Raw genomic sequence first — 11,304 nt, 5'->3', positions numbered from 1 at the left:
GGGTTCGGGAGTTGTTGATGGACAGGGAGGCCTGGTGTGCTGCGATTCATGGGGTCGCAAAGAGTAGGACACGACTGAGTGACTGAACTGGCTGACTAACTGAACTGAACAGACTTCCTTCTACTAACCCCTGGGGTTCTTCATTTCTGCCTTTTCTAGTTGTTTTAGGTGTAGAGTTAGGTTATTTATTTGACTTTTCTCTTATTTCTTGAGGTAAGCTTGTATTGCTATGAGCCTTCCCCTTAGCACTGCTTTTACTGAGTCCCATAGGTTTTGGGTTGTTGTGTTTTCATTTTCATTCTATTTCTTTGCATATTTTGATTTCTCTTGTGATTTGTTGGTTATTCAGAAGCGTGTTGTTTAGCCTCCATATGTTGGTATTTTTAATAGTTTTTTTTCCTGTAGTTGAGATCTATTCTTACTGCATTGTGGTCAGAAAAGATGCTTGGAATGATTTCAATTTTTTAAAATTTACCAAGGCTAGATTTATGGCCCAGGATGTGATCTATCCTGGAGAAGGTTCCATGTGCGCTTGATAAAACGGTGAAATTTATTGTTTGGGGATGGAATGTCCTATAGATATCAATTAGGTCTAACTGGTCTATTGTATCGTTTAAAGTTTGTGTTTCCTTGTTAATTTTCTGTTTAGTTGATCTATCCATAGGTGTGAGTGGGGTACTAAACTCTCCCACTATTATTGTGTTATTGTTAATTTCCCCTTTCATACTTGTTAGCATTTGTCTTACATATTGCGGTGCTCCTATGTTGGGTGCATATATATTTATAATTGTTATATCTTCTTCTTGGATTGATCCTTTGATCATTGTGTAGTGTACTTCTTTGTCTCTTTTCACAGCCTTTGTTTTAAAGTCTATTTTATCTGATATGAGTATTGCTACTCCTGCTTTCTTTTGGTCTCTATTTGTGTGGAATATCTTTTTTTCAGCCCTTCACTTTTAGTCTGTATGTGTCGCTTATTTTGAGGTGGGTCTCTTGTAGACAACATATATAGGGGTCTTGTTTTGTATCCATTCAGCCAGTCTTTGTCTTTTGGTTGGGGCATTCAACCCGTTTACATTTAAGGTAAGTATTGATAAGTAAGATCCCATTGCCATTTACTTTATTGTTTTGGGTTTGAGTTTATACACTTTTTGTGTTTCCTGTCTAGAGAAGATCCTTTAGCATTTGTTGGAAAGCTGGTTTGGTGGTGCTGAATTCTCTCAACTTTTGCTTGTCTGTAAAGCTTTTGATTTCTCTTTCATATTTAAATGAGATCCTTGCTGGGTACAGTAATCTGGGTTGTAGATTATTTTCTTTCATCACTTTAAGTATGTCCTGCCATTCCCTCCTGGCCTGAAGAGTTTCTATTGAAAAATCAGCTGTTATCCTTATGGGAATCCCCTTATGTGTTATTTGTTGTTTTTCCCTTGCTGCTTTTAACATTTGTTCTTTGTGTTTGATCTTTGTTAATTTGATTAATATGTGTCTTGGGGTGTTTAGCCTTGGATTTATCCTGTTTGGAACTCTCTGGGTTTCTTGGACTTGGGTGATTATTTCCTTCCCCATTGTAGGGAAGTTTTCAACTATTATTTCCTCGAGTATTTTCTCATGGTCTTTCTTTTTGTCTTCTTCTTCTGGGACTCCTATGATTCAAATGTTGGGGTGTTTAACATTGTCCCAGAGGTCTCTGAGATTGTCCTCATTTCTTTTAATTCATTTTTCTTTTTTCCTCTCTGATTCATTTATTTCTACCATTCTATCTCTGCCTCACTAATCCTATCTTCTGCCTCCGTTTTTCTACTATTTGTTCCCTCCAGAGTGTTTTTTATCTCATTTATTGCCTTATTCAACCAGTCCATTCTAAAGGAGGTCAGCCCTGGTTGTTCTTTGGAAGGAATGATGCTAAAGCTGAAACTCCAATACTTTGGCCACCTCTTGTAAAGAGTTGACTCATTGGAAAAGACCCTGATGCTGGGAAAGATTGAAGGCAGGAGGAGAAGGGGACGACAGAGGATGAGCTGGTTGGATGGCATCACCGACTCAATGGACATGAGTTTGAGTAAACTCTGGGAGTTGGTGATGGACAGGGAGGCCTGGCGTGCTGCGATTCATGGGGTCGCAAAGAGACGGACATGGCTGAGCGACTGAACTGAACTGAACTGATTGCATTATTCGTTATATATTGACTTCTTTATTTCTTCTAGGTCCTTGTTAAACCTTTCTTGCATCTTCTCAATCCTTGTCTCCAGGCTATTTATCTGTGATTCCATTTTGTTTTCAAGATTTTGGATCATTTTCACTATCATTATTTGGGATTCTTTATCAGGTAGATTCCCTATCTCTTCCTCTTTTGTTTGGTTTGGTGGGCATTTATCCTGTTCCTTTACCTGCTGGGTATTCCTCTGTCTCTTCATCTTGTTTATATTGCTGTGTTTGGGATGGCCTTTCTGTATTCTGGCAGTTTGTGGAGTTCTCTTTATTGTGGAGTTTCCTCGCTGTGGGTGGGGTTGTACAGGTGGCTTGTCAAGGTTCCTGGTTAGGGAAGCTTGTGTTGGTGTTCTGGTGGGTGGAGCTGGACTTCTCTCTGGAGTGCAATGAAGTGTCCAGTAATTAGTTATGAGATGTCAGTGGGTTTGGAGTGACTTTTGTCAGCCTGTATATTGAAGCTCAGGGCTATGTTCCTGTGTTGCTGGAGAATTTGCATGGTATGTCTTGCTCTGGAACTTGTTGGCCCTTGGGTGGTGCTTGGTTTCAGTGTACATATGGAGGTGTTTGATGAGCTCCTGTCGATTAATGTTCCCTGGAGTCAGGAGTTCTCTGGTGTTCTCAGGATTTGGACTTAAGCCTCCTGCTTCTGGTTTTCAGTCTTATTTTTACAGTAGCCTCAAGACTTCTCCATCTATACAGCACTGTTGATAAAACATCTAGGTTAAAGATGAAAAGTTTCTCCACAGTGAGGGCCACCCAGAGAAGTTCACAGAGTTACATGGAGAAGAGTAGAAGGAGGAGGGAGTTATAGGTGAGCCTAATGAGATGAGTTGGAATCAAAAGAGGAGAGAGCAAGCTAGCCAGTAATCACTTCCTTATGTGCACTCCACAGTCTGGACCACTCAGAGATGTTCACAGAATTATACAGAGAAGAGAAGAGCAGAGGGAGGAAGGAGACAGAAGTGGCCAGAAGGATAAAGGGGGGAATCAAAAGGAGAGAGACAGATCCAGCCAGTAATCAGTTTCCTAAGTGTTCACCACCGTCTGGAACACAGAAAGAGATTCACAGAGTTGGGTCAAGAAGAGAAGGGGGAGGGAGGAGATAGAGGCAACCTGTTGGAGAAAACGAGAGTCCAAAGGGGGAGAGAGCAGTCAAGCCAGTAATCTCACTCCCAAGTAAAAATGGGTACTGAAGATTGGGTTCTTAAAGGTACAAAATTGATAGCAAATACCAAAAAGCAAAGATTAAAAATCTAGATTAGAGGTTGGATTTTCAAAAATACAATATTAGAGAAAAGGAAAAAAAGAAAAAAACAAAGTCACAAAAATTATAAAATATATATATATATATGAAGTTTGCTTTAAAAAACAGGGTCTCTTTTTTTTGCAAAGTAATAGTAGGTTATAAAAATGAAAATTAAAGGAGTAATAGACAACTTAAAATTAAAAAAAATAAGAAAATAAAAAATGATAGTAAAAATAGTAAAAATATATCTAGGACTTTCTCTGTTGTTGTTGTGGGCGGTGTAGTGGCAGTTCATTTTCGAATAGTTCCTTGTTCTGGCTTATATTTATCAAGATTTATAGGCCCCTTCCTATGTAGTTGGTACTAACTACAGGGTTTTAATCTATTGCACCTGTCACTTCCAAGGCAGTTCCCTCTGTTTTAGCTTCTTCTGTTTGCTGGTCTCTTCAGTGTCTAATTTCCACCCTGACACAGGGGGCGGTGGTGGACACTTTTTTAGGCTCACTTGTTCAGTCGCGCTGTGGGGAGGGAGGGACGCTGCAAACAGATAACACTGGCGTGTGCTCGCAGTGTCTCAGGCACACTGGGCCTGCCCCTGCTCACAGTGTGTGTGCCCTCCCTGCTCACACTGCTCAGGCTCTAGGTTGCTCTGCCGAGAACCGTACGAGGCCAGCCCTGGGCTGCATGCACCTCCCAGGTCTAAGCCACTCAGGTTCAGGCAGTCAGGTAGTCCTCAGAGATGCAGACTCAGTTGAGCCTGCGTTTTGTGCCCTTCCCAGGTCTGAGCAGCTCAGGTGATGAGGTGTTTGGCAAGCGCGGTCGCTGTGACTTATCACCTCCCCTGTCACTGCCACTTGGTTTTCTGGGTGTACAACCGGCACACCTTCTCAAGCGGATATTGACCGTCCAGAATCCCAAAAAGTCTTAGTTAGCAAAGAAGCCTGCTTGCAGTCTGGTAGATAATGCCTCTCTGGCCGCGATTGCCCCCTTCTGGCTCTGGCTGCTTGTCACTGGCGGGGGATGGTCTGTAGCCGGCTAGCTCTGTTCAGTCCTTTCTTCTGTGAGTGGGCTTGATGGTGTCTTAGGTTAGGGCTTTTCACATAGCTCTAGTCAGTCCTTTGTTCTGTGAGTGAGCCTGGAGGTGTCTTAGGTTAGGGCTTTTCCTGTGGTAGCTATCCCACAGTCTGGTTTGCTAGCCCAAGTTAGTTCCCTCAGATTGCCCTTGGGGCATTCAGGCCTGGTCCTTACTCTAAGCAATGCAGCCTGCGCCTTCCTGCCCAGCCCCCGCTTGTTAGTGGCAGGCGCAGGCATCTGTGCTGCTTCTCTGCTGGCGGAGTTACCATTGGGCACATAATCTGTGGGTTTTAATTAATTATTTATTTTTTGTCCCAGTTATGTTGCCTCTGTGGTTCCAAGGCTCGCCACAGACTCAGTAGTGAGAGTGTTTCCTGGTGTTTGGAAACTTCTCTCTTTTTAAGACTCCCTTCCCGGGACGGAGCTCCATCCCTACCGCTTTTGTCTCTCTTTTTGTCTTTTATATTTTTTTCCTACCTCCTTTTGAAGACAGTGGGCTGCTTTTCTGGGTGCCTGATGTCCTCTGATGGCATTCAGAAGTTGTTTTGTGGAATTTACTCAGCGTTTAAATATTCTTTTGATGAATTTGTGGGGGAGAAAGTGGTCTCCCCATCCTATTCCTCCGCCATCTTAGGCCCACCCCCTTGGCTTGGTCTTTTGAGTGAGTTGGTGCTTATAAGAGTTATTCACGCTTGAACATGGGTCCAAGAGGGGTGATGGAAGGGGAAAATGAAGAAAAATAGCACTAAGGCTAAGAAAAGGTAGACATCTTTGACAGGTGGGGAGTCTGATATGGAAAGAAGGGTGAGAGAAAATAGAGAGGTAGCTTCTTTTTTTTAAAAAAAAAAATTGAGGTAAAATTCATATAACATAACATTGTCATTAACCATTTTAAAGTTTGCAATTCAGTGGCATTTAGTTCATCTACAATGCCATTGCAGCCACCACTTTTATCTAGTTCTTAGAAATTTTCATCACCCCAAAAGGAAACCCTGTGCCCACTAAGCAGACACCCTCCTCCCCAACCAGGCCCTGGCAACCACTGATCTGCTTTCTGTCTTTATGTGTGTGTGCTTAGTCACTCAGTCATGTCCAACTTTTGAGACCCCATGGACTGCACCCCGCCAGGCTCCTCTGTCCATGGTATTCTCCAAGCAAGAACACTGGAGTGAGTTGCCATTTCCTACTCCATTCTGTCTCTATGGATTTGCCTATTCTGGACGTTTCCCATAAACGGAATCATTCAATATGTAACTGTGCCTGGCTTCTCTCACTGAGCATAATGAACCTCAAAGCCATTTTGCTGGGTCATGTCTGTGATAAAGAGTCAGTTATATATATATTCCAGGATTCCCTGGTGGCTCCGATGGTAGAGTCTGCTGCAATGCACAAGATGAGCATTCTATCCCTGGGAAAGGAAGATCCCCTGGAGAAGGAAATGGCAACCCACTCCAATATTCTTGCCTAGAAAATCCCATGGATGCAGGAGCCTGGCAGGGTACAGTCCATGGGTTTGCAAAGGGTCGGACATGAATGAGTGACTTCACTTTCACTTTCATATGTATGTTCCAGTCTCAAGGAGCTCACCCTTGCTGAGCCCTTTGCCTGGAATGCTTTTTCCTCATATGCACACATGGCTGACCCTTTTGCTTCATTTCACTTCTCCACTGAAGTGTCACCTCCTCAGAGGATACTTCACTAGTGGGATTGGGGATAAGCTGAGAGGACAAAGAAGACCAAGTTGAGAGGACCTTGAGAAGATAGGCTTGGGCAGAAAATAAAGAGAATTCCCCACGGTCATTGTCAGTGTAAATGAACTGACGTTTTATGACTCAGCTTGTTTCAGCTGGTTTTATCTGGTGGCTACTCTCTTTTTTAAATATTTATTTATTTGGTACATCTAGTCTTAGTTGCAGCATGTGGGGTCTTCCATTGTGATGCACAGGGTTCTCTCTAGTTGCATCACGTGGGCTCTTTAGTTGCCGTGAGTGGGCTCCAGAGTGTGTGCGTTCAGTAGTTGCAGCTCTCAGGCTTAGTTGCCCTTTGGCATGTGGGATCTTAGTTCCCTGACTATGGATCAAACCAATGTCCTCAGCATTGGAAGGTGGATTCTTTACCACTGGCTACTCTTGCATGAAAGGAACTCTGTGATGGCTTAGGTTGTGTTTTAAAATGTAGGTTTTATTATTATTTGCATATGGCAAGATCAACACATCAGGAGACATTGCCATTGAAGAGACAGCTTGTTGTACTCAGAGATCCCGAGGGAAGGGAACATGCTATGACAGGCCACACAGGCAACCACCAGGGTTGGTCAGGAGGCAGAAGGATTGAGGGGGAAGAATGGGTAGATCCTTCACTGGGATTTCTGCAAGAAGGAAAGGGTCAGGCAAGGTGAGCAGGCTTGGGAATGGCTAGTTTGAATAATTCCAGCAGGTTCTGGGGTGTGAAGGCTGTCCCTAGTTATTTGGTATCTCGGTTAGGTGTAATGAGGGCAGGGCGATGGTAGCCTGGAACCTGAGAGCTCCATAAAAATGGTGTTTCATGGTATGGGATCTAGATTGGAGGGTTTGCACATGAAAGAGGCACTCACCATTGTTTACATCCTCTGAGACCTGGATAACTTTGGGAGAGGTAATCCCTTCAAGTGAGCATGGCCTCCTATATTAATCATCAAAAAACGGAAAATAAAAATACATGTTTAAAGACTTCCCTGGTGGTCCAGTGGCTAAGACTCCACACTCCCAATGGAGGAGGCCCCGATCCAATCTCTGGTCAGGGAACTAGATGCCAAGTGTGGCAACTAAGACCTGATATAGCCAAATAAATCAGAAAAAAATAAATATTAAAAAACTGAAGAGGCCACCGTTTGAAAAAGAATGCATGGTTAATATAGGCTGTTACTTCTTTTGATGACTTGGTACTTTGATTGTTTTTCCTGCCTACTGCTTCCTCTGAGGATGGTCAAGCCCATCCAAAAACAGGTTGGAGGGAGAACAGAAATCAACTAGGCAGCCCCTCCCCATGGAAGCTTGGTACGAGATGCTGTCTGTGCTTGAGGGTTTTTCAGGGCTCCTGGAACCCAGGGAGTTGTTTATTTAATGTTTCTTCATTTAGGGGAGATTGCTCTTCCTGAAACTGCTTTGTGTTTGTGACTGCGTCTCCTTTATCTGATTAGTCCTGCTTCTTAGAGTCATTCAAAACATTTTTTTTTTCCCCTCCATGATACCATATGTTTTTCCTTTGAGTCTATAGTACTTTACACTCAAATTCTGGAACTATGATGTGGTATTTTTCTCCCGATGATTCCTAGCAGGTGGCTTAGTTCAGTGACTGGTAATGGCAGAGGCTGATATGTTATGGAGAAAGCAAGCAGATGTGTGTGTCTGTGGATCTTTGATTTCTGTGTCTGTAGTCTTTGACTTCCCCTCTGTATCTATTTCCTTCTCGTGTTTACTATTCTTTCAGCCCATCTCTTACATGTACTAGCATTACCTGTTGCTGTGACATCTATTCGAAGAACTCTATATTAGCCTGCCTATGACAAAGACATTCGGGCTCTTGGGGGAGTAGAGGTCATATTTATTTATTTTTTTAAAGTGTTTCTATTTAATTTTTATGTATGTTTTTATTTTATTTTTGGTTGCACTGGGTCTTCATTGCTATGTGCGGGCTTTCTCTAGTTGTGGTGAGCAGGGGCTACTTTTCGTTTTGGTGTGTGAACTTCTCATTGTGGAGACTTCTCTCTTGGTGAGAACCAAAGGCCCTAGGCACCCAGGATTCAGTAGCTGGAGCACACAGGTTCAGAAGTTGTGGTGTGCAACTCTAGGGCATCTGAGTTTCCGTAGTTGCAGCTGGAGTGCCTGAGCTTCAGTAGTTGTACCAAGTAGCCTCAGTAGTCATGGCGCATGGGCTTGGTTGCTCCATAGCCTATGGAGTCTTCCTGGACCAGGAATCAAACCTGTGTCCCCTGTATTAGCAGGTGGATTCCTACCAACTGCACCATTAGAGAAGTCTTGAGGTCATTTTTAAAAGATGATATGGTAAGTGACTCAGTGGTTAAGAATTTACCTGCCAATGTAGGAGACCCCTGATTTGATCCCTGGGTCAGGAAGATCCCCTGGAGAAGGAAATGGCAACTCATTCCATTATTCTTGCCTGGAGAATCCTGTAAGCAGAGGAGCCTGGGAAGCTGCAGTCCATAGGGTTGCATGAGAGTCAGACACAACTTAGCAACTAAACAACAAAAAAAGATAAGATTTATTGAGTCTTATTATGTGCCAGACATTGTGCTAAGTATCTTCCATTCATTAACTAATGTATTCTGTCCCCAAACCATTTCAGGTATGTAAATTACTATTCCCATTATACAGATGAGGAAACCAAGACCAAGAGACTTTCTAAAGACCACAAAGATAGTGAGGCCAGAATATGGACCCATACCTGTCTGATTCAAAGATGGTATTTACCATGTTGACTAGTTAATGGTTTGTGTGTAGTCCTTAGCTACTTTTGTGTCTGTGATTCATTTGTGTCTTTCTTCATCTAATAAAGTCCTGGAAATTCCAAAATTCCTGAGTCATCAGTAAAGAAGTCCCACATTTTGGACTCTGGACATAACTGTAAGGAAAGGAAATTTGTCTGCAGGGTCTTCATCTTCTTCTAATTTATTCAACTTTTTCTTTAGATGTTCAGTGGCCTTCTGGTCTCTCCTTTTCCTCATTGTTGTTGTTAGTCGCCAAGTCATGTCCAACTCTCTGCGACCCTGGGGAATGCAGTGTGCAAGATTTCTCTGTCCTTCACTATCTCCTTGAGTTTGCTCAAATTCATGTCCTTGAGTCAGTGATGCCATCCACCCATCTCATCCTCTGTTGTCCCCTTCTCCTCTTGTCTTCAATCTCCTGGCATCAGGGTCTTTTCCAATGAGTCAGCTCTTCGCATCAGATGGCCAATGTATTGGAGCTTCAGCCTCAGTCCTTCTAATGGATATTCAGGGTTGATTTCCTTTGGGATTGACTGGTTTGATCTCCTTGTAGCCCAAGGGACTCTCAAAAACTTCCACATTGGCCTTGGTGGCTCGGACAGTAAAGAATCCACTTGCAGTGCAGGAGACCTGGGTTTGATCCCTGGGTCGGGAAGATCCCCTGGAGAAAGGAATGGCAATCCACTTCAGTATTCTTGCCTGGACAATTCTATGGACAGAAGAGCCTGGTGGGATACAGTCCATGGTGTCACAAGGAGTTGGACACGACTGAGCGACTAAAACTTTCCTTTTCCTGATACTAGGGTAAAAATGAATGAAGCTTTAATATATTGCTTTACAGGAGTATCCACATTTTACCAAATTCAAAACCTCAGTTAAAGAGGCAAAGCTCTGAATGTGGGCTTTCAAGCATTTCCCATTAATTCATTCCACAAATGTCCACTGAGGGCTTATGCTGTCCCAGGCACTGCGCAGGGCTCCGAGTGTACCAAGATGCAGAGGATGTGGCCCCATTCCATGAGGAGCTCCCAAGGTAGAGGAGACAGGTGTGTACACTCTCATGCACTCTGTGAAAAATGCTTTAATGGCAGAACCATCAGAGTGCTATGGAAGCAAAGCTGGGAGCTGATGACCAACATTGGTACAAGTAAAGAGGAGAGGGAAAAGGGACATTGAGGTAAATTTTGAAGGATGAAATGATGAGTGGGCAAAATAAAATCAGGAATTCCAGCTAGAGGGAAAAGAGGGTGTATTTGATGGGGACAAGAACTTTTTTTTTTTTAATTGGCTGCATGGCATGTGGAATCTTAGTTCCCCAACTGGGGATGGAACCTATGCTCCTTGCACTGGAAACTCCTTGCACTGGAAACTGGAATCTCAACCACTGGATTGCCAGGGAAGTCTGACAAGAACTTTTAAAAATGTGTTAATGTTCCCAGTTTTTCTCACCTGCCTCCTTCCATCCTCATGTTGAGTTGAGTGTTTCTTAGTCTGGTTACCTCCAGGCTCTTCAGGGTGAAAAGGATGGGTAAAGAGACAGACAGGATTGTTGGTGGCAGGAGAGGCTTCTTGCTTGAAGCAGCAAGTTGTCAGGGGGAAAGGAAATCACAGAGGCGATATAAAGAGTAGGAAGACAATGGGGAGAGGTGGGAGGAAGAGATAATTTTTATAATATCGAGGTTGGGGAGGGTTTTCTCGGAGGCTGGTGAGAGAGAGGACCTGGAGATGTTTTGAACTGAGAGAAGTCTGAGAAGAGGAAATGGTGTTTCGAGAAGTCTGGCTGAGGTTTATGAGTTGATTCCCGTTTAATGTTCTTAGGGAGACCCAAGTAAAGAATGAGGTTCCTTTTCATTTGCTTTGGCTGCCACTTTATGCTTCACTGTCTTTGGCTTCCCTGGTGGCTCAGACAGTAAAGAATCTGCCTGCAATGCAGGAGACATGGGTTTGATCTCTGGGTCGAGAAGATTCCCTAGAGAAGGGAATGGGAACCTGCTCCGGTATTCTTGCCTAGAGAATTCCATAGACAGAGGAGCCTGGCAGGCTATAGTTCAAGGGGTTGCAAAGAGTTGGACATGACTTAGTGACGAACACTTTCATTTTCACATATATACATATGGCTGATTTACTTTGCTGTACCATAGAAACTAACACAACATTGTAAAGCAACTATACGTCAATGAGAATTTAAAAAAAATAAAAATGAATTAGCAAAAAAATAATAGCTACTAAAAAGCCTCTTGATGAAGGTGAAAGAGGAGAGTGAAGAAGTTGGCTTAAAACTCAACATTCAGAA

Source organism: Bison bison, unplaced genomic scaffold, assembly GCF_000754665.1.
Source record: "Bison bison bison isolate TAMUID 2011002044 unplaced genomic scaffold, Bison_UMD1.0 scf7180017864293, whole genome shotgun sequence".
NCBI classification, from domain to species: domain Eukaryota; kingdom Metazoa; phylum Chordata; class Mammalia; order Artiodactyla; family Bovidae; genus Bison; species Bison bison.
The sequence above is the reverse complement of the archived record's forward strand: the minus strand, read 5'-3'. Positions refer to the sequence as shown.